This window comes from Psammomys obesus, unplaced genomic scaffold (assembly GCF_907164565.1).
Source record: "Psammomys obesus unplaced genomic scaffold, mPsaObe1.curated_primary_1811, whole genome shotgun sequence".
Classification (NCBI taxonomy): domain Eukaryota; kingdom Metazoa; phylum Chordata; class Mammalia; order Rodentia; family Muridae; genus Psammomys; species Psammomys obesus.
This window is the reverse complement of record NW_026589192.1, coordinates 25,630-44,905: the sequence shown is the minus strand read 5'-3', so window position 1 is coordinate 44,905 and position 19,276 is coordinate 25,630.

Here is a 19,276-nt window from a genome sequence, read left to right as displayed (position 1 = left end):
CATACCCAAAATTTGCTCAAGTACACAGCAAGGACATTTGTTCAACCATGTTTGTAGCAGCTTTATTTTATAGCCAGAACCTGTAAACAACCCAGATGTCCATCAAAGGAGGAATGGATATAGAAATTGTGGTATTTTTACACAATTGAATACTACTCAGCAATCAAAAAGAGGAAATCATTAAATATGCAGACAAATGGTGGGATCTAGAAAAGATCATTCTGAGTGAAGTATCTCAGAAGGAGAAAGACAAACATGGTATATACTCGCTTATATAGACCTACAAGATATGATAAACATAATGAAATTTACACACCTAAAGAAGAAATCAAGAAAGTAAACACGGGCGAAGATGATCAAACCTCATTTAGAAAGACAAATGGGATGTGCATTGAACATATGACAGGAGTCTACCTCAAAAGGCATCTGAAAGACTCTACCTAGAAGTGTTTCAAAGCAGATATTAAGACTCATAACCAAACCTTGGGCAGAGTGCAGGGAATCATATGAAATAAGGGGAGTTAGTATGATATGGAAAGGATAGGAGCTCTACAAAGACCAAATATATCTGGGCACAGGGTCTTTTCTGAGACTGACACTCAACCAAGGACCATCTATGGATATAACCTAGAACTTCTGCTCGGATGTGGCCCATGGTAGCTCAGTAACCAAGTAGTTTTCCAAAGTAAGGGGAACAGAGACTATTTCTGACAGTATCTCTAGGGCAGGCTTTTGGACCTCCTCCCCCCAAGGGAGGAGCAGTCCTGTTAGGACACAGAGAAGGACTTTGCAGCCAGCCCTGAAGATACCTGATAAAACAGGGTCAAATAAAAGGGGAGGACCCTCCATTGGACTTGGAAAGGGGCAGGGAGGAGACCAGGGAGGGAGTGTGGGGTTGGGGAGGGAATAAGGGTGAGGGATACAGCTGGGACACAGAGTTAACAAAATGTAACTAAAAAGAAAAATAAAATTAAAAAAAAAAGAGTTTGTAACTGATCTTTTCAAATATGCACCTTTTGTGGTAGAATCTTTTGTTTAATTGATTTAAATCCTAGATAGCTGATAGACTCACCTCTTCGTATTTTTAGGAGTAATCTGTAAACTCCAGCTAGGTGATATCCTTTTTTGATTCATTAAACATTCTCCCTAATGTATTTTCATCAGAAATGGCCAACATGACATCATCCATATAATGGCAAATTATGGATTGAGGAAGTTGTTTATGAATTATTTCTAACAGCTGTTGTATGAAATATTGACTTAGAGTTAGAATATTTAACATTCCTTGAGTAAGAAATTTCCACTATAATTTTCCTATAAAAGGAAAATTTCCTCTATCTTGTTCTTGTAGGGAAATACAAAAAAAAGCAGTCTTTAAAATCAATTATTATTATAAGCCACCCTTTCGCTAATAAAGAAGGTAAGGAGATTCCTGTTTGTAATGGGCCCATAAGTTGGATCAATTTACTTATAGCCCTTAGATCAGTCAATATCCTCCATTCACATGGGTTTGTCAGTTAACCATTTTAAAGGAAAAGTTGTTGGTTTCCCTATACCTCCAGAATTTCCTGTTTTATCTATTACAGCTGCTGTGCCCTTGATTGATGAGCTACATGTGTCTAAGGCCAGAGAAGTGTTGCCTTCTGTAATGTATGTTAGATCTACAATACCTAATTAAAAAATAACAGCAACAATAATAAAGAAATATTTTTATTTTTAATTTATTTTTATTTTTATTAATTACAGGTTATTCACTTTGTATCCCACATGTACCTACCTCCCTCCTCCCTTTCCAATCCCATCTTCCCTCTTCCCCACCCATGTCCCTCTCCCAGTCCACTGAAAAGGGAGGTCCTCCTCCCCTTTCCTCTAATCCTAGTTTATCAGGTCTCATCAGGAGCGGTTGCATTGTTTTCTTCTGTGGCCTGGTAAGGCTGCTCTATGCCTTGGGGGGAAGGTGATCAAAGAGCAAGTCAATCAGTTCATGTCAGAGACAGTCCCTGTTCCCATTGCTATGGAGGCCACTTGGATACTGAACTGCCATAGGCTACATCTGTGCAGGGGTTCCAGGCCATCTCCATGAGTGGTCCTTGGCTGGAGTATCAGTTTCAGAAAAGACCCCTGTGCCCATACTTTTAGGATCTGTCGCTGTCCTTGTGGAGCTCCTGTCCTCTCCAGATCTTACTATCTCCCACTTCTTTCATAAGATTCCCTGCACTCTGCCCAAAGTTGGTTATGAGTCTCAATGTTCAATGTCCTTAGTCATCAGGAAAATGCAAATCAAAATGACCCTGAGATTTCACTTTACATCCATCAGAATGGCTAAGATGAATTAACTCAAGTGACGACACATGCTGGAGAGGATGTGGAGAAAGGGGAACCTTCCTCCATTCCTGGTAGGAATGTAAACTTATACAACCGCTTTGGACAATAATATGGTGCTTTCTCAGACAATTAGGAATAGAGCTTCTTCAAGATCCAGCTATACCACTCCTAGGCATATATTCAAAAGATGCTCAAGTATACAACAAGAGCATCTGCTCAACCATGTTTGTAGCAGCTTTATTTGTAATAGTCAGAAGCTGGAAACAAGCCAGATGCCCCTGAGTTGAGGAAGGGATACAGAAATTGTGGTATATCTACACAATGGAATATTACTCCGTGATAAAATAAGGAAATCATGAATTTTGTAGGTAAATGATGGGAACTGGAAAAGATCACCCTGAGTGAGGTATTACAGGAGCAGAAGGACACACAGTGTATATACTGACTCATAAGTGGATACTAAACATATAATATAGGATAAACATACTAAAATATGTACTCCTGAGGAAGCTAATCAGGAAGGAGGACTCTGGCTAAGATGCTCAATCCCCATTCAGAAAGACAAAGAGAATGGACATTGAAGGAGGTAAAAAACAGGGAACAGGACAGGAGCCCACCAGAGGGCCTCTGAAAGGAGCTACCCTGCAGGGTATTGAGGCAGATGTTGAGACTCATAGGAATATGTTTCACTATGATATTTAATGTTTTCATTTCCCAAGAGATAGGTGTCACATGGAAAACACTTGAGCTAATTCAAGCAATAGTATAGGGAAAGGAGGAAAACAAACTGTATCTTTTGGCTTTATTTGTTTATAGAGCAGACACAGAATATAGAGCATTTGTTGATTAGGAATAAAAATGATGAGTAAAATAGAAAAAATAAATTCAGATTACCTGTACAGCTGTAGAATGGCTATAATCCACAGAAATATTTCTATATTTTAAACTATTCAAAAGCATTTTAATGATCTAAACCAAAAGAAATGATAAATATTTTTGATGATAGATGTGTCAATTATGCTTTTGTTTCCAAAGGTAATATTTTGCCAGTTAAAATCATTTTAAAGTAACCCATAACATTATCTTAAATAAAGAATAAATGTTAGGGGCAACTTAAGAACATGAACTGAGGTTTTGTGTGTCTGGTATTTATATCTATTACCCATATGGAATAGCTGATATGCTCACTAGAGTAAATCATATAAATGATACAGGTTTGGTTGCCTAAAAGAACTATATTGTTGCCTCAATTAGCTCCATTGTTTTCCAGGTGAAATCTTCCCTTTGGGAAATAAAAATGTTGAGTAAACACAATGAAGGAAATCCTTCAACTCTTACAATTTTCTCCACAAAGACATATCCAAATAATAATGATTAACAAAATAATGTGCTTTAAGTCCCAGATTAAGCCTGTCTATTCTTATTCTAAAGATAAACAAGTAAATTAAGTAAAGAAATATAATGGGAAAGCATCACTTCAAATTCTATTTTCCCTTTTTTGTTAAAATTAATTTATTTGACAGTTTCATACATTTATTTTGGAATTTCATACATGTACATAGTACATTCTGGGTGTTATTCAGCAAGCTCATCCAACTACATCTCAAATCTCCCTCCTACTATTATTTTTCTTTTTGATTAGTTTTGACCTATGTTTTGTCACCTATTGTTTTTAACCAAGTCACTTACAAGGGCATGGATGTGGAGCTATTCCCCTGGAGCACCAGTAGTTATTTCACCACACTATACTAATGAAGACAATGACCTCCCTCTCCCAGAAGCAATCAGCTAGCACGAACTTTCCAGGAAGAAGTGAGTTCCATAAGTAGTACCTCTTCCATTCATAACTGTATGTTAATGGGTTCAGTCTCGGGAAGACTTTGTGAAGGAAACCACATGACATTCCTAAAAGATAGTTTTTCATAGCTTTGATTCCATTTTCTGGTTCTTAAATTTTTCTCCTCTTCTTCTGTAATATTCCTTGAGCCTTGGAGCAGAAAATATGGAACTTGCTTTGAGGGACAAACATTTAACAGTGGCTTATTTCCGGTCCCTTGACAAGCCATAATCATGTCTTTGCATTAAGTCATGTGCCTAATACAAAAAAGCAGATCAAAGCTGAAGGCTGAAGGCTGAAGTTTACTGTTATAAATATTTAGGAAACAGTTTGGCAACATGGCCATTTATCAAAACAGAAGCAATGGCTTACTCCTAAGACCTATTACCTCCCAACCTATGCATCTTTGATCTTGTTAACAGCCATAAAATACTGCCTTTGGAACTTGGTATCAGACCTAATCAGAACACACTGTATTACCCCTATAACAGCAATGCCACTGTAGTACCAGTGGACACATCTTTCCTAGCATTTTGGTATTGTAACATAGGGTGTCCACAATGACATATTACAAAACTAACCACTTTTTTATTGAGTTGGAGGTCTGCTCCATAGAAGGTGTTACGTGTCTGGCAGTGTAACAGGAACAATTGTCCACGGCTAAAGAAGCATAGTCTCTGAGTTATGTGGGTTGGGGTTATAGCTACTGACATTGTTTAAATAAGTGGCTATATAATTAAACTTCCTTCTAAATATTTGTACTTATAATTTGTGCATGTCTCAAAGTTGCTTAGAGAAGATTCTTATTGCTATAGATAGTGGATAATGAAGAGTCTTATAACTGTTTATGTTGAGAGACTGGAAGTTAGACAAACTTCCTAAAAAGCAGACAGATAGAAAGGCCAAGATGAGTGATGAAGATGGTGAACTTCCCAGATGACTGCTTTGAGAAACAAACATTTAACAGTTATTTATTTTCTGTCCCCTGACTGGCTTATTTCTCACCCCCCTAATCCAAGACAAAATCCTGTCATCTTAAAACAAAAGTCATAGACCCCATGTCAATGGACAGGTTCAACAAGTTCAAGGCCAGATCAGGACAGGTTAACATGCTACAGGCCAAATAGGCATACTGTCTTTCTTTAAACTGACCCAGACTAAACTAGGGAGAGAAGAAACTTTAGAGACATCTAAAGCCTTCTAGCCCTCAAGAAAAAGCTAGGCTTGAGCTTCCTGAATCCTTCCTTACTTTGGAGTCTCATTTAGTGGCATGGTTTCCTCACTCTCAATAAAAACCTTTATTCAGCTGCTGATTATGTCTGATCCTGTTTACTGTGCCTGACATTTCTCTGCCGATACCTGTAGAGATGGAGATCTCTTTCCCTTCCATTTAATTCTTTAACTGAAAGGGAAAAAAAGGCTCATCAAGAATCCTAGATGGTGACAATATTGCTAAGAATAATTGACTGAGTGTTCAGTAATTCATAAGTCATCTATACCAAACTTCTCCTAACCAGGACTCGTAGTATATAATGATAAATGGGACAGGTAGAGTTTAGAAGCCAGATGATAGGGAGAAGAGCTATGAAGTGCTATATCTGAACATAACATTGCTTATACACACCATCAATTCACAGCATTGCTGAATACCTGCACAAGATCAAGCTAGTTAAAACTTTTATCAAATATTAGGGAGATGTTCTCAAGAGTTTATCTTTACCTGAAGAGCCCCCAGCCATTGATGGATGATAAAGATGAGTTAAATTTATTTGGGAATGTGGCTGCTGGTAGGTTGCTCACAACTTAATGAATGGTCACACACTCATTATCACAGGACCAACACTAACTGGACTCAGTGAGGTGGTAACAATAAAAAAGAGGAAGTGAAATCAGAAGTGCAACAAAATGGTAGACACAGGTAGGGGTATATGTGGAGCTGGAGGGATATAGAAGGGAATAAATATCATCAATGAGGAATATGTTCTGAGAATAAATAAAAATAAATTTAAAAACTTTAGTTAAAAATACATACATAAATATTCAACACATTTTTTTCTAAATGGGTTTAGCATACAGGTATGCTTGAGAGATTCTTACTCTAAGTAAAGCTTCTGTATCAAAGTCCTAAAGAAAAGCATATTTCAGCGGTTTGTGTAAGCCATTTTAGTCTCATAGGATAAACCTCATAGGATTAATAGAAGTCTCATAAAAGCTATAGGATTCACAGCACATCCAAACTAGGAAAGTTGAAAATAAATTGCAAGCAGGATTTTGTGCCTCAAAACATTTATAAGAAAGAGATTAAGAAAGCTATGCATATATTTTATTTCTTATGAAAAATAGTAGAGATTTCAAAAGACAAAGGGAAACCCAAGTATGGGGGAAAAGCGGTGGAAGTATGACTTCAGGGTAAATAGCAAAACTGAAACAATATAGACTATGCTACTCGGCACTTCATTGTCATAAAAAAAATAAGAGAAATGATTTTAAATAAAAGTGGGTCAGTTATGATTCATTGTTGCAGGGGTACTTAAGGCAATACAGAATATCATGACTACATAAAGCAAAGATATCCTGAGAGCAATATTATACTCAAAATAAAAGTCTCCTGTTAAACCTGCTTTTGTTATATCCCAGTTCTGGCCTTCCTAAACTCAGGGTAAAATTCCCTTCTAAGGTACTTTCCTACATGCCAAATAACTCTGGTAGTATTTTCTTAACATACCCATAAATGTGACTCACTACTCTCCTTAGCATTTCAAGCACAGTCATGAATTAGGATTAACTAATATGTTCACTTAAGCAGGTTACAACACTACTGAGGAGCAGTACATTCTTACTTTACATTCTACTTTACATTCTCACTTTCTCCTCAGATCATAAGCATCCCAGTTCAGTGGTGTAACAGTCAAGGAACAGTACCCAAGGAAAAATAGAAGCCTCAACCACAGAACTTCTAAAATTAGATGAATTTCTGGGCCTTGCATCTGAACTTGATGGGTTGTTGTTTTATCATGGTAGTTTTTTTAATTTTTATTCACCATATATCCTTAATGCAGCCCCATCCTTCCTCTGCTCCTGGTCCCACCCACCTTTTCTCTCCCTCTCAGAAAAGGGGAGCTCCCTTTCCCACCCAGCCTAGCTCATCAATTTGCATCAGAACTGAGCACATCCTTTTCTGCTGTGGCCTGGCAGGGTAGTCCAGTGAGGGAGAAGTGATGTAAAAGCTAGTGAGTCCCTGTCCAATGCAGTCCCCACTTCCCTTACTAGAGGACGCACCTGAGGCCTAAGGTGCTCATCTGCTACATCTTTGTAGGGGACCTACAGGGCCCTTGGTTGATGCTTCAGTCTCAGCAAGCCCCTCTGAGTCCTAGTTAGTTGGCTCTGTTGGTCTTGTAGACTTCCTGTCACCTCCAGGTCCTTATCTCTTTTCTCCCACTTTTCCATGAGACTCCTTAAACATAGTCCACTGTTTGACTGTGAGTCTTGGCATCTGTTTTGAGGTGCTGCTGGGTAGCACCTCTTATAGGACAATTCTATCAGGCTCCTGTCTGCAAGTTTAGCAGAGTACCATTCATAGCTTCTGGGGTTGGGAATTTCTGTAAAGTGGGTCTTTGGCTGGGCCAGGCATTATTTAGGCATTCCCTCAATCTCTGCTCTGTCTGCTCTGTCTTTATCCCTGCACATCTTGTAGGGTAAATTTTGGGTGGGTTCGTATTCCTCTCCCTCTGTTAGGAGACTACTCTAGTTAGTGGGTATTCTCTTCAGTCTCTATGGGCTCTGCTACTAAATCTTTACTTGATTCCCCCTCATATCCTCCCAGGAGCCTACCCTGAGTTAGGTCTCCAGCTTGTCACAAAAATACCCCCACCCCAGTTTCTCTTTCCTCTACAGGCTTTCTGTCCTCTTGCTCTCAGTCTTTCCAGATGCTGCTGGAAAGTGAAGAAGAGCCTCGAATTCAATGGCACAGGAGACAACTTCCTGAATAGAACACCAACAGATTAGGCTCTAAGATCAACAATTAATAAATGGGACCTCTTGAAACTGAAACCCTTCTGTAAGACAAAGAACAAAATAGACAATAGGACAAAATGACAGTTTACATATTAGGAAAAGATCTTCACTGATCCTACATCTGAAAAAAGGCTAATATCCAAAATATGTAATAAACTAAAAAAAAATCACCAATAAAAAAAAGACACCAATAAAAAAAGAATTCAAATTTAAAAATGTGGTAATGTGTAAGGTTTGGTGTAAGCCTACAGGAGAGTTGGCTTTAATTTCTAGAGTCTTTTCAAGCTCTGAGACAACATATAAAATGTTTATTATTCTGAAGCTCATATGTTTGATAGAACATTTGGAAAGACAACATTATGTGAAGAGTTGGTGTCCAAGGAGAACCATCTATTTTAGCCACACTTTTCAAGATATACTGTACATGTGTGTGAGAAAACTTATAGATGATCTGAAAGCCAGCAATTATGACTCAGCCTCATGAGATGAGAGCCTGTGACAGAAGTGCCCAGGTGAGTTATTCACAAATTCCTGACCCACAGAATTCATCTAACAGTGGGAGGATCCAAGATGGTGATGAGTGCGCACAGTTACAGAGTTACAGAGGAGCTGAACTGCCTGAGTTGGTGAGTGGAAGGACTACTGAAGCCAAGGAAGCTACGGTGACACTTTCTAAACGAGAGGGAACATTGCATGATGTGAGAACTTTGATCTCAGGTCACCTGTGGACTTGTTTGGGGAATGAGAGAAACAATCCTTTGATCTCTTGGCACTCCCCTTTTTCAGGTCTCCCTCCTCCTCGGCAGAGCTGGCTCACCGAGAGATTCTCAGCTCAGAGCTTACTGCCTGGGGACAATGGTGGCATAGGCAGAGCTCCTGGCCCCTCAGCCTCAACTGCCAGCCATACTGCACTGGAGTCCATGATCCGCAGCGCCATCCTCCCACAGTCCCAGCTATACCGACTCCCCAGAGTTTCTCAGCCACTGACTGTACAGCCCACCCAAACCCTTGGTGACAGACAATAGGGTATATAGCCACCAAAGTCCAGCAGACCTGCCAAACAAGCTAGGTACACCAGGCACCTGGCCTCCCAGGCCTGGATAGCACAGTGGAGGGCCCCCAGAACTTCCCAGATGGCATCTGGGCCAGCATCCCAGTCTCCAGCTGCAGCTGAACTTCCTAACCTGGTGGCTGCAGAGTGAGCTGGCAGAGTGCATCAGTCCTCCTGCATATGACTAAGCAGGGCCAAGAGAGTAGAGAGCCCAGATACCCACATCCTTACTGATGTGACCTGTTTGAGAATTAGTGGGCCCTTGAGTGTCTACAGAGCCCCAGATCCAGGGTCCTTCTAAACTAGAAGCCAGGCATCAGACCTTTCCCACCCACACACCCACTGTGGGTAACAGAGGGACACTTGGGACATTGAAGCCACTGTTTTGTGGGTCCAACTGTGGAGTTAAGGTGGATAACGCCAGGAGCTCAGACAGAGCCAACTACCAGGGTCTTATAGACCACTGAGGTATTCAGAGAACTTGCATAAGGAAATTGCACTGTCATTATCACCAGTGCCTGCCTCTTCTAAAGCACATGCACAAGTAACTCCTCAGATGCCTGCCGCCTTGCACCTCCCATACACTTAAGGATTCAACATTCCCTATCACTCTATCCCTCGAGGCACAATTTGATGAACATTTACACACACACACACACACACACACACACACACACACACACACACGCCTGCATTTGCCCTTCTGTGCCTGCAGAATTTCCTCCCACAGGTACAGCTAAAGCACCAATGCACAAGCTGAAGCCATGGGACCTTTCTCAGCTTCCCGATGAATTCTCTAGATACCAGAGAGAGAGAGAACCAGTCTGAACTGCAGATCGAGGGAAAAAAAGGGAAGGTTACAGATAAACCAATGGCCAGGGATCAGCAAAAGAACACATCCAACATAAATCAGGACATCATGGCTTCACCAGCAACCCCCAAAACTGATGGACACTCCAATTCAACAGAAGAAAAGAGAAGAGGAACCCTCCTCCATTCTTGGTGGGATTGCAAACATATACAACCACTTTATAAATTAATCTGGTGCTTTCTTGGACAATTAGGAATAGTGATTCTTCAAGATACACGTAGAACCACACCTAGGCATATATCCAAAAGATGCTCCATTACACAACAAGGACATTTGCTCAACCATGTTTATAGCAGCTTTGTTTGTAATAGCCAGAACCTGGAAACAACCCAGATGTCCTTCAGTTGAGAATGGGATACAGAAATTGTGGTACATTTACACAATGGAATACTACTCAGAAATTAAAAACAAGGAAATCATGAAATTTGCAGGCAAATGGTGAGACCTAGAAACGATCATCCTGAGTGAGGTATCCCAAAAGCACAAAGACACATACAATATATACTCACTTATATAGACCTATAAGAAAGGATGAACATACTGAAATATAAACACTTAAAGAAGATAAACAAGAGAGAGGACCCTGGGTAAAATGATCAATCCTCTCTTAGAAAGACAAATGGGATGAACATTGGATGTAGGAGCAAACAAGTAACATTACAGGAACCTACCACAGAGGACTGCTGAAAGACTCTACCTAGCAGTGTATCAAAGCAGGTTTTAAGACTCATAAACAAACCTTCAGCAGAGTGCAGGGAATCATATGAAATAAGGGGAAGTTAGTATGACCTGGAGAGGACAGGAGCTCCACAAGGACCAAATATATATGAGCACAGGGGTCTTTTATGAGACTGTTTCTCCAACCAAGGACCATGTATGGATATAACCTAGAACTTCTGCTCAGATGTAGCCCGTGATCGCTCAGTATCCAAGTGGGTACCCAGTAGGGGGAACAGGAACTATTTATGACATGAAATCAATAGCAAGCTCTTTGACCTCACCTCCCCTGGGAGGAGCAGCCTTTTTAGGCCACAAAGGAGGACTTTGCAGCCAGTCCTGAAAATACCTGAAAAACAGGTATCAGAGGAAAATGACTTCAAAACTATGCTTAGCCAATTCTTTGAGACAAATAAAGAGGAAACAAATCTCTCAGAGCAATAGCCATACAAATTCAGACAGTTAAACAGGAAATGAACAAATCTTTCAAAGATTTGGCCAATCAAGTGGAGGCAAAGAAAGAAGAAATGACAGTGTCCTTTGCTTTACTGAAGCTTTTCAGTTTCATGAGGTTCCATTGATTGATTGTTGCTCTTAGAGCCTGTGCTGTTGGTGTTCTGTTCAGGAAGTTGTCTCCTGTACCGATGAGTTCTAGGATCTACCCCACTTTTTCTTCTAACCGATTTAATGTCTTTGGTTTTATGTTGAGGTCTTTGATCCACTTGGACTTTAGTTTTGTGCAAGGTGATACATTTGGATCTATTTGCATTTTTCTACATGTAGATATCCAGTTGGAACAGCACCATTTGTTGAAGTTGCTATCTTATTTCAAATTGTATGATTTTTGCATCTTTGTCAAAGATCAGGTGTCCATAAGTGTGTGGGTTTATTTCTGGGTTTTCTGTTTGGTTCCATTGATCCACCATTCTGTTTCTATGCCAGTACCATGCAGTTTTTATTACTGTTGTTCTATAGTACAGCTTAAGATCAGGGATGGAGATACCTCCAGAAGACCTTTTCTTGTAGAGAATTGTTTAGCAATTCTGGGTTCCTTGTTGAAGTTGAGACTTTTTTATTTCAAGCTCTGTAAAGAATTTTATTGGTAATTTGATGGGAATTGCATTGAATCTGTAGATTGCTTTTGGTAAGATGGCCATTTTACTATGTTAATCCTGCCAAGCCATGAGCATGGGAGATCTTTTCCTCTTCTGATACCTTCTTCTTCTTCTTCTTCTTCTTCTTCTTCTTCTTCTTCTTCTTCTTCTTCTTCTTCTTCTAATTCTTTCTTCAGAGACTGGAAATTCTTTTCATACAAGTTTGGTTAGGGTTACAACAACGTACTTTATGTCATTGGTGGCTATTGTGAAGGGTGTTGTCTTCCTAATTTCCTTCTCAGCCCTTTTGTCTTTTGTATACAGGAGGGCTACTTTTTTTTAGTTAATGTTATATCCTGCCACTTTGCTGAAGGTGTTTATCAGCTGTAGGAGTTCCCTGGTAGAATTTTTGGGGTCACTCAGGTATACTATCATATCATCTGCAAATAGTGATACTTTGACTTCTTTCTTTCCAATTTGTATCCCCTTGATCTCCTTCAACTGTCTTATTGCTCTAGCAAGGACTTCCAGAACTATGTTAAAGAGATATGGAGAGAGTGGGCAGCCTTGTCTTGTCCCTGGTTTCAGTGGGATTGCTTTATGTTTCTCTCCATTCAATTTGATGTTGGCTATAGTCTTGCTGTATATCACCTTTACTTTGTTTAGATATGTGCCTTGTATCCCTGATCTCTCCAATACTTTAAACATGAACAGATATTGTATTTTGTCAAATGCTTTTTCGGCAACTAAGGATATTATCATGTGGTTTTTTTCTTTCAGTTTTTAAATATGGTGGATCACATTGATGGATTTCCATATATTGAACCACCCCTGCATAAAAAGGACACTGTCATCAAAACAAAATGAACCCTACAGATTGGGAAAGAATCTTCACCAACGCTTTATCTGACAGAGGGCTAATATCTAGTATATATAAAGAACTAAAGAAGCTGAAAAGCAACAAACCAAGTATTCCAATTAAAAAATGGGCTGGAGAGGACAGGGACTCCACAAGGAGAGCAACAGAACAAGATAATTTGAACACAGGGAACTTCCCAGAGACTCATATTCCAACCAAGGACTATCTGTGGAGATAACCTAGAACCCTGACAATGCAGCCACTTCTGATGAGAACTGATAGACTAAGATCAGAAAGAAGGAGAGGAGGACCTCCCCTATCAGGGGACTTGGGGAGGGGCATGCATGCAGAAAGGAGGAAGGGTGGGACCAGGAGGGGAAGAGGGAGGGGCTTATGAGGGAATACAAAATGAATAAAGTGTAATTAATAATAAAAACATGGAAAAATGGGGAACAGAGCTAAACAGAGAATTCTCAATAGAGGAATATCAAATGGCAGAGAAATACTTAAAGAAATGCTCACATTCATTAGCCAGCAGGGAAATGCAAATAAAATGACCCTGAGGTTTCACCTTACACCCATCAGAATGGCCAAGATCAAAAACTCAAGTGATAACACATGCTGGAGAGGTTGTGGAGAAAGGGGACCCCTCCTCCACTGCTGGTGGGAATGGAAACTTGTACAACCACTCTAGAAACCAATCTGGCACTTTCTCAGACAACTAGGAATAGTGCTTGCTCAAGATCCAGCCATACCCCTCCTAGGCATATATCCAAAAGAGGCTCGATTACACAATAAGGACATTTGCTCAACCAACTTTGTAGCAGCTTTATTTGTAATAGCCAGAAGCTGGAAACAACCCAGATGCCCCTCCACTGAAAAAATGATACAGAAATAGTAGTACATCTATACAATGGAATATTACTCAACAATGAAAAATAAGGAAATCATGAAATTTGCAGGGACCTGGAAAGGGTCATCATAAGTGAGCTGTCCCAAAAGCAGAAAGACACATATGGTATATACTCACTCATATAGATATGTAATATAGGATAAACCTACTAAAATCTGTACATCTAAAGAAACTCATCAAGAGGAAGGACCCTGACTAACTTGCTCAATAACCATCTTGAAAGGCAAAAAGAATGGACATCAGAAGAAGGAGAAAACAGGAAACAAGTTAGGAGCCTGCCACAGAGGGTCTCTGAAAGTCTCTGCCCTGCAGACTATCAAAGCAGATGCTGAAACTTATGTCCATCTGTTGGGCAGAGTGCAATGGAATCTTGTGAAAGAAGGGGGAAATATTAAGATCTGGATAGGGCAGGAACTCCACAAGGAGAGAAACAGAACTAGAAAATTTGAACACAGGGGTCTTCCCTGAGACTCATATTCCAACCAAGTACCATGCATGGAGATAACCTAGAACCCCTGCACAGATGTAGCTCATGGCAGTTCAGTGTCCAAGTGGGTTCATAGTAACAGGAAGAGGGACTGCCTCTGAAATAATCTGATTGGCCTGCTGTTTGATCACCTTCCCCTGAGGGGGGAAAAACCTTATCAGGCCACAGAAGATGACAATGCAGACAGTCCTGATGAGATCTGGTAGACTAAGATCAGATGGAAGGACAAGGGGACCTCACCTATCAGTGGACTTGGGGAGGGGCATGCGTGAAGAAGCAGGAGGGAAGGTGGAATTAGGAGGGAAGGAGGGATGGCTTTATGGGGGATACAAAAGTGAATATAGTGTAATTAATAAAAGTTAAAAAATAAAAAAGAAAGAGGAAATAAACAATATTCTCAAAGAAACACAGGCAAATATGACCAAATAAAAGAGGCACAAGTAGAGATACAATTAGTGGCATATAGAGAAGAAATGAACAAAAATTAGAGACTATCATAGAAAGACAGGAATCTACATTCAAACAGGTGAAGGAAATGGTCCAGAGCAGGAAAACAGGATTATAATCAATAAAGAAAGCACAAACTGAGAAAACCCTGTAGCTGGAGAACTTAAAGAAAAGATCAGAAACCACAAAGGTAAGCATCACCAACAGAATACAAGAGATGGAAGAAAGAATCTCTAGTGCTGAAGATACAGTCACAGAAATTGATACTTCTCTCAAAGAAAAAGTAAAATCAGAAAAGTCCCAAATACAAACTATCCAAGAAATCAAGGACGCCATGAAAATACAAAAATCTAAGAATGATAGGAATTGATGAAAAAGAAGACTCCAGGCTTCAAAGTTGAGAAAATATTTTCAAGAAAATCACATAAGAAAATTTTCCCAACCTAAAGAAAGAGATGTCCATAAATACGCAAGAGGCCTACAGAACACCAAATAGACTAGACCAGAAAAGAAACACATCCCGTCACATCATAGTCAAAACACTACAGAACAAAGAAAAGATATTAAAAGCAGCAAGGGAAAAGGCCAAGTAACTTATAAACATAGGCCTATCAGAATCACACCAGACTTCCCTTCAGAAACTATGAAAGCCAAAAGGGCCTGGGCAGGTGTCATGCAGACTTTAAGAGACCACAGATGCCAACCCAGACTACTATACCCTGCAAAGCTTTCAATCTATATAGATGGAGAAAACAGAATATTCCAGGCCAAAACTAAATTTAAGCAATATCTACACAGCAAATCAGCCCTATAGAAGATACTAGGAGGAAAACACCAATCTAATAAAAACAGCTACACCAAAGAAAACACAGCACACAGATAATATCTCAAAAAAATTGAAAGAAAACAAGCAATGAATCACAGTAAGACCACCAACTCCACAATAAAAGGAACTAACATTCATTGGTCACTGTTATCTATTGACATCAATGGACTCAGCTCTTCAATAAAAAGACACAGTCTAAGAGAATGGGTGAGGAAACAGGATCCAACATCTTGCTGTATCCAAGAAATGCACCTCTGCAACAAAAAGAAACACTACCTCAGAGTAAAGGGCTGGGAAAATGTTTTTCAAGCAAATGGAACCAGAAAACAAGCTGGGGTAGCTATCCTAATATGTAATAAAATGGACTTTCAACCAAAATTAATCAAAAAAGATGAGAAGGGACACTACATTCTCATCAAAGGAAAAATCCACCAAGAGGCCATCACAGTTCTGAACACCTATGCCCCAAATACAAGAACTCCTACATTCATAAATGAAACATTATTAAAACTTAAATCACACATCGATCGCAACACCTTAATAGTAGGAGACTTCAACACCCCACCTTCACCAAGGGACAGAAGCCAAATAGGAAAATAAAGGCACTTACAGAGGTTCTAATTCAAATGGACTTAACAGAGGTCTACAGTACTTTTCACCCAAACTCAAAAGAGTATACCATCTTTTCAGCACCTCATGGAACTTTCTCTAAAATAGACCATATAGTTGGTCACAAAGCAAGCCTCAGTAGATACAAGAAAATTGAAATAATCTCCTGTATTTTAACTGACAACCATGGACTAAAGCAATGAAATTATCAAAAAGCCTACAAGCACATGGAAACTGAACAACTTGAACAACTTGAACAACCCAGCAATTGATAGCTGGGTTAAGGAAGAAATAAAGAAATTAAAGACTTCCTAGAAAATGAAGATACAACATAACCAAACTTATGGAACACAATGAAAGCAATGCTGAGAGGAAAATTCATAGCACTAAGTGCCTTCAAGAAGAGATTTTTGACATCTCATAAAAGCAACTTAATGGCACAACTGAAATCCCTAGAAAAAAAGAAGCAAATACACCCAACAGGAGCAGATGGCTGGAAATAATCAAACTCAGGGCTGAAATCAATCAATTACAAATAAAACTTTTCAAAGAATCAATGAAACCAAAAGCTAGTTCTTTGAGAAAACAAATAAGATAGAAAAACCTTTAGCCAAACTAAAAGCCAGAGAGAAACTGCCCAAATCAGCAAAATCAGAAATAAAAAGGGAGACATAACTACAGACACTGAAGAAATCCAAATCATTAGGTTGTACTAAAAGCTTATATGCCACAAAATTTGAAAATCTAAAAGAAATGGACAATTTTCTTGATAGATTCCATTTACCAAAATTAACTCAAAATCAGGTAGAAAGATAGAATAGACCTATATCCTCTAAGGAAATACAAACAGTCATTAACAGTCTCTCTTCCAAAAAAAATTCCCTGGGCCAGATGGATTCAGGGCAGAATTCTACCAGACCTTCAAAGAAGTGCTAATTCCAATTCTGTTCAAATTATTCCACAAAAAGAAACAGAAAGAACATTACTAAACTCATTCTATGAAGCCACAGTCACCTTGATACCTAAATCACAGAAAGGTCCAAGGAAAAAAAAAAAAAGAAAACTTCAGACCTATCTCTCTTATGAACATTGATGCAAAAATACTAAATAAAATACTTACAAGTAAATCCAAGAATACATCAAAGATATCATCCACCATGACCAAGTAGGCTTCATCCCAGGCATGCAAGGGTGGTTCAACATATGGAAATCCATCAATGTAATCCACCATATAAACAACCTGAAGGAAAAAAAAAACAAACAAACACATGATCATCTACTTAGACCCCGAAAAAGAATTTGACAAAATCCAACACCCATTAATGTTTAAAGTCTTGGAAAGATCAGGGATACAAAGCACATAACTAAACATAGTAAAGACAATATACAGCAAGCCTATAGCTAACATCAAACTCAATGGAGAGAAACTTAAAGCAATCCCACTGAAATCAGGGACAAGACAAGGCTACCCACTCTCTCCATATCTTTTCAACATAGTACTTTAAGTCCTAGCTAAAGCAATAAGACAACTAAAGTTGATCAAGGGGGTACAAATCGGAAAGGAAAAGGTCAAAGTTTCACCATTCGCACATGATATGATAGTGTATATGAGCGACGCCAGAAATTCTACCAGAGAACTCCTTCAGCTGATAAACACCTTCAGCAAAGTGGCAGGATACAAAATCAACTAAAAAAAAAAAATCAGAAGCCCTCCTGTATACCAAAGACAAAAGGACCAAGAAAGAAATCAGGGAAACAATGCTCTTCACAATAGCCACAAAAAGACATATAGTACCTTGGGGTGACTCTAATCAAACAAGTAAAAGACCTGTTTGAAAAAACTTCAAATCTCTGAAGAAAGAAATCAAAGAAGATATTAGAAGAGAGAAAGATCTCCCATGCTCATGGATCAGTAGTATTTGTTATTATTAGTTACATTTTATTAACTCTGTATCCCAGCTGTATCTTGCTCCTTCATTCCCTCCCAATCCCTCCCTCACTTCCTCATCTCCTCCCTGCCCCTCTCCAAGTCCACTGCTAGAAGAGGCCCTCCTCCCCTTTCACCTGACTCTCTTTTCTCAGGTATCTTCAGGACTGGCTGCTAAGTCCTCCTCTGTGGCCTAGCCAGACTGCTCGTCCCTTGGTGGGTGGAGAGGTAAAAGAGCCTGCCATTGAGTTCCTGTCAGAAATAGTCCCTGTTCCCCTTACTATGGGAAACCAATTGGTTACTGTGCTACCACGGGCTACATCTGAGCAGAGGTACTAGCTTATATCTATACATGGCCCTTGCTGGAGTGTCAGTCTCAGAAAAGACCCCTGTCATGAAATTTGCAGGCAAATGGTCAGATCTAGAAAAGATTTTTCTGAGTGAGCTATCCCAGAAGGAGAAAGACACATATGGTATATCCTCACTCATATAGACCTATAAGATATGATAAACATAATGAAACCTATACACCTAAAGAAGATAAACAAGAAAGAGGACCCAGGGTAAGATGGTCAATCCTCACTTAGAAAGACAAATGGAATGTGCATTGGACCTAGGAAAGAACATTAACAGGATGGGAGCCTACCACAGAGGGCCTCTGAAAGACTCTACCTAGCAGTGTATCAAAGCAGATACTGGGACTAATGACCAAATTTTCGGCAGAGTGCAGGGAATCATGTGAAGGATGGGGGAGTTAGTGTGACATGGAGAGGATAGGAGCTCCACAAGGACCAAATATATCTGATCGGTAGGATTAACAGTGAAAATGGCCAACCTACCAAAAGCAATCTACAGATTCAATGCAATTCCCATCAAAGTACCAACACAATTCTTTACAGAGTTTGAAAGAAAAAATCTAAACTTCATATGGAATAACAAGAAACCTGGAATTGCTAAAACAATCCTCTACAATAAAAGGTCTTCTGGAGGTATCTCCATCCCTGACCTCAAGCTACACTAAAGAGAAATACTAATAAAAAAAACTGCATGGTATTGGCATAGAAAGAGAAAGGAAGATCAATGGAACCGAATAGAAGACTCAGAAATAAACCCAAATATCTATGAATACTTGATTTTTGACAAAGAAGCCAAAACCATTCAATAGAAAAAAGACAGCATCTCCAACAAATGGTGCTGGTCCAACTGGATGTCCACATGCAGAAAAATGAAAATAGATCCATATCTATCACCCTGCACTAAATTAAAGTCCAAGTGGCTCAAAGACCACAACATAAAACC